This window comes from Panicum hallii, chromosome 6 (genome assembly GCF_002211085.1).
Source record: "Panicum hallii strain FIL2 chromosome 6, PHallii_v3.1, whole genome shotgun sequence".
NCBI classification, from domain to species: Eukaryota; Viridiplantae; Streptophyta; class Magnoliopsida; order Poales; family Poaceae; genus Panicum; species Panicum hallii.
Window position 1 is genome coordinate 12583741 of NC_038047.1, and position 5869 is coordinate 12589609.

Sequence of the window (5869 nt, forward strand, 5' to 3'; positions counted from 1 at the left end):
TATACAAAATCACCTACTTCAAACTGTATTGGTTTCCTCCTTTTGTCTGCATAGCTCTTTTGTCTTGACTGAGCTGCTTTTAGATTATTCCGAATGATCTTTACCTTTTCTTCTACCTCAGTAACAAGATCAGGTCCAAAGATTTCGCGTTCACAAGTCTGAGACCAATTTGAAGGAATTCTGCATTGGCGACCATATAAGGCTTCAAAAGGAGCCATTTTGATAATTGACTCATAACTGTTATTATAGGAGAATTCTGCCAGAGCTAAGTATTTGTCCCAATGCTTGTCGTACTGGATCACACAGGCCCGAAGCATATCTTCTAGGATTTGGTTTATCCTTTCTGTTTGCCCATCTGTTTGCGGATGATATGCGGAGCTTCGAATTAACTTGGTTCCAAGAGCTTGTTGAAGTTGCTCCCAGAAATGAGCAACAAACTGTGCTCCACGATCAGAGATGATCGTTTTAGGTATCCCATGGAGACGCACGATCTGATCTAGATAGATTTCAGCATAATTTTTAGCATTGTAAGTGGTATGCATTGGGAGAAAATGAGCGGTCTTGGTTAATCTATCCACAATTACCCAAATGGAATCATGTCTCTGGGAAGTATTGGGTAAACCTACGATAAAGTCCATACTGATATCCTCCCATTTCGAAGATGGAATAGATAAAGGCTGTAGCATACCAGAAGTCTTTAAGTGACTAGTCTTAACTCTTTGGCAAACATCGCACTCAGAGACGTACTTTGCTATTTCTCTTCTCATACGAGTCCACCAGAAATTCTGTTTCAAGTCTTGGTACATTTTCATACTGCCAGGGTGCATAGCAAATTTATATAGATGTGCTTCATCTATTATTTGCTTGCGAAGCTGATGGTTTTTGGGTACAACTCTAGGTCCCTTAAATCGTAGAATTCCTTTAAAATCCTCTTGGAAACATTTATACTTCTCTTCTCCTTGGGCTAATTGTTGTTTAATCATTTGAACTCCCTTATCGTGTTGTTGTGCCATCACAATACTATCCTGGAGTATAGGCTTAACTGTTATATGGTTCAGACTGCCTTTAGGAATGATTTCCAGATTAAGCTTCCTCATTTCCCAGCAAAGGGTGTCGTTGAAAACTTCTACTGATAAACAATGACAATGTGACTTGCGGCTAAGTGCATCCGCAACCACATTGGCTTTGCTTGGATGGTAGTGTACTTCAAGATCATAATCCTTTATAAGTTCCAACCAACGTCTCTGCCTCATATTCAAGTCTGCTTGTGTAAAGATGTACTTTAGACTCTTATGATCTGTGTAAATATTACACTTAGTACCCATAAGATGATGTCTCCAAAGTTTAAGTGCATGTATTACGGCTGCAAGCTCAAGGTCATGAGTAGGATAATTCTGCTCATGCGTCCGAAGTGCTCTAGAGGCATATGCAATCACTCGATTATCTTGCATAAGTACACATCCAAGTCCGGTGCCTGATGCATCACAGCAAACATCAAAAGGTTTGGTGTGTCTGGTTGAGCCAAAACTGGAGTAGTGGTAAGATGTGCTCTTAAAGTGTGAAAAGCTTCGTCACAATTCTCATTCCGGGAGAATTTAACTCCTTTCTTCAATAGTTCTGTCATGGGCTTGGCTATCCTGGAAAAATCTGGAATGAAACGACGGTAATAGCCAGCAAGACCGAGAAAACTGCGGATCTGATGGACCAAAGTAGGGGGTTTTCAATCCATCCTTTCTTGAACCTTACTCAGATCGATAGATATACCGTCCTTAGAGATGGTATGACCCAAAAATTTGACGGTATCTAGCCAGAATTCGCATTTAGAGAATTTGGCATACAGACGGTGATCTTGTAGACGTTGAAGAACAGCATGAAGATGTTTAACATGATCTTCAAGAGTTTTGGAATAGATCAGAATATCGTCGATAAAAACCACGATGAATTTATCAAGTTCAGGCATGAAGACAGAGTTCATGAGATACATGAAATATGCCGGTGCATTGGTAAGACCAAAGGACATAATCAGATATTCATAGAGTCCATATCTGGTGGAGAAGGCGGTTTTCAGAATATCACTTGCTCTAATCTTTATTTGATGATACCCGGAGCGAAGATCAATCTTAGAAAATACCTTGGCTCCGGCTAACTGATCAAACAGAATATCAATGCGGGGAAGAGGATACTTATTCTTAGTAGTAACCGCATTGAGGGGACGATAATCAACACATAACCTGAGACTGTTATCCTTTTCTTAACAAACAAGGCAGGGCATCCCCAAGGTGAAGCACTTGGGCGAATATAACCCTTATCCAGGAGTTCTTGAAGCTGAAGTTTTAATTCGGCCAGTTCATTGGGTGGCATACGATAAGGTCTCTTAGAAATGGGGGCCGTGCCAGGTTGTAACTCTATGACAAACTCAACATCTCTATCCGGTGGCATTCCGGGTAACTCGTCTGGAAAAACATCTGGGTATTCACATACAATAGGAATATCCTCTAGCTTAATTCCTGCTGTAGCATACACACAAGAACTGATATATTCCTATGATGGAAGATGAAGGATGGTATGTCCATATTCTGAAGAATTTATTTCCACCTCTCGAGAAAAGATATCTAAAGATACTCGATGTCTGGTCATCCAATCCATGCCTAGGAGAATATGCATCCCTTCTAGATTTAACAAAATTAGGGCCGTTCTTATTAAAGTGCTACCCATATGGATCGGTACATCTCTATAGATTTGATTTGATGCAATTCTACCTCCTGGGGTTGTTATCATATAGGTTCCATTTGTGGGGTAGAAATCCAAACCTATTTTGGTCCCAAACCTTGTACTGATAAAACTATGGGTTGCACCAGAATCAAAAAGTATAATAGCAGGGTGATGGTGTAGAGTGAATGTACCCGTCATTACTGGTGCTCCTTCCGGGAGTTCCGATAGAGTGGTGAAATTCACTCTTCCTTGACGGACCTGCATCACTTGCTTCCTGCCTTTATTCTTGGAGTTGGAGTTGGAGGCTTGTCCAGGGAATGTCCTCTTGGGTTGGGGGCAGTCTTTAACAAAATGTGCCGGACTACCACAGTTGAAACATCGATTGATGTTATTCCCTTGATTAAACTGCGGAGGGTTCGGCCTTGGACCAACGGGTCGTTGCTGCTGCTGCGGTTGAGGTACTGATGGCCTGTTGAATCGGGGCTGCTGAGGAGGCCTAGCTACCCATCTGCCTGCGGGAGCATTTCTGTGCGGAGCTCGGGAAGCTGGGTTCTGAATCACCCAATACCTCAAAGGTTGTGCATTCGAGGGTCCAGTAGACACTTTCTGCCTCTTCTTAGCACGATGTGCTGAGATACAGTCCTCTTGGGTAATGGCCATGTTGACCAATTCGTTGAAATTGTCGGCCCTGACCAGATTTAAGCGCTCTTTCAGCTTGGTGTTTAGTCCACGACGGAATCTATCTCTTTCCTTGGGGTCCGTATCAGCATGATAGCCCACATACTGGCACAAGTGATTGAAAGCTTGCGCGTATTGGAGTACCATGCGATTCCCTTGAGTTAGTGCCAAAAGTTCATTGAGCTTCCGCTCAATGAGTCCTTCCGGGATATGGTGCGACCTAAAGGCGGCCTTAAATTCTTCCCAATTGAAGACATGTCCATCCGGTTGCATGGCATGGTAATTATCCCACCAAAGGCGGGCATTACCACGGAGCTGTTGGGCTGCGAAGAGAGTTTTATTCGCTTCAGAACATGGGACCGAGAGTAATGCAAACTTGGACTCGATTGTACGGAGCCATGCATCTGCATCCAGGGGTTCTTCAGTCTTATGAAAGAGTGGGGGTTGTGTACTGAAGAAATCCTGATAACCAGCCGAGGGATACTCTTCACGTCCACGTTGAGGAGAACGGAACTGATGTTGTTGGGCCTGCACCAGCATATTCAGGAGTTCAGTCTGACGGGCCATCACTTCCACTAAATTCGGTGGTGGCGGAGGTGGTTGTTGTGAACCACTAGCTTGATCCGGTCTGAATCCCTCCGGGTTTCTGCGCGTAGCGCCAACCATCTGAAATATAGAAGTCATCCATAAGCATTTACCAATACTTGCTTCTAATTTCAGAAATCATGTAGTACCAATATATCTTTAGTTGAACAATGCAAGGTAATAAATCCAAGTCACGAGTATTAACTTAACCATCCAAATAGCAACTCAGATTTACATAACTAACTGAAACTTGTTCCATATTACATTACATTGTTCCAAACCAAACCATACAGAGGTTCGCCACATATTCTACAACAAGTGGCTCGCAAGTTATCTGACTACTCACTCCCATGTCACACTATGTCACACTACCTACATCTAGGATGCCGTCAACTCAAACAAGATTAGAAGTCATCAAGGTTGCCCACAGATGACTGACTACCGGAAGAGGAATGATGAGGACTGAGCATAGGATCTCCATGCTCAGAGTCGATCTCAGAGACTCCTTCGACCTCTTTAGGGTCTTCTTCTTCTTCTTCACTCTCAAACTCATCTACAACAGGCTGAACTGGTTGCTTATGAAGCATGTTGATATGGTCAATGGCTTGGCCAAGGTTAAGGTTGAGCTCATGAACTTGCTCTTGAAGAAAGTCAATAACAGTGTCACGCTGGGTAATGAGAGTATCACTACCCATACTGATATCTTCCCATTTCCAAGAAGGAATAGGTAAAGGCTGCAACGTACTAGAAGTCCTTAAGTGACTGGCTTTAACTCTCTGACAAATATCATATTCAGAGACGTACTTTGCTATTTCTCTTTTCATACGAGTCCACCAGAAATTCTGTTTCAAATCCTGGTATATATTTGTACTGCCAGGATGCATAGCAAACTTAGATAAATGTGCTTCATCCATTATCTGCTTGCGAAGCTGATGGTTTTTGGGTACAACCATACATCCATTAAACCATAGAATCCCTTTAGGATCCTCTTGGAAACATTTATACTTTTCTTCTCCTTGGGCTAATTGTTGCTTGATAATTTTGACTCCCTTATCATGTAGTTGTGCCATAACGATACTATCCTGGAGTATAGGCTCAACCGTTACATGATTCAGACTGCCTTGAGGTACGATCTCCAGATTAAGCTTTCTCATTTCCCAGCAGAGAGTATTGCTGAAAACTTCTACTGATAAGCAATGACAATGTGACTTGCGGCTAAGTGCATCTGCAACCACATTTGGTTTGCCTGGATGGTAGTGTACTTTAAGATCATAATCCTTTATAAACTCTAGCCAACGTCTTTGTCTCATATTCAAGTCTGCTTGCGTGAAGATATACTTTAGACTCTTATGATCTGTGTAAATATTGCACTTGGTACCCATAAGATGGTGTCTCCAAAGTTTAAGTGCATGTATAACAGCTGCAAGCTCAAGATCATGAGTAGGATAGTTCTGCTCATGTGTCCGAAGTGCTCTAGAGGCATATGCAATCACGCGGTTATCCTGCATAAGTACATACCCAAGTCCGATGCCTGATGCATCACAATAAACATCAAAAGGTTTGGATGTGTCTGGCTGAGCCAAAACTGGAGCAGTGGTAAGATGTGCTCTTAAAGTGTGGAAAGCTTCTTCACATTTCTCATTCCAGGAGAATTTAACTCCTTTTTTCAACAGCTCTGTCATGGGCTTGGCTATCTGGGAGAAATCTGGAATGAAACGACGGTAGTAGCCAGCAAGACCGAGAAAACTGCGGATCTAATGGACTGAAGTAGGGGGCTTCCAATCCATCACTTCCTGGACTTTACTCGGATCAACATATATACCGTCCTTGGAGATGGTATGACCTAAAAATTTGACGGTATCAAGCCAGAATTCACATTTAGAGAATTTGGCAT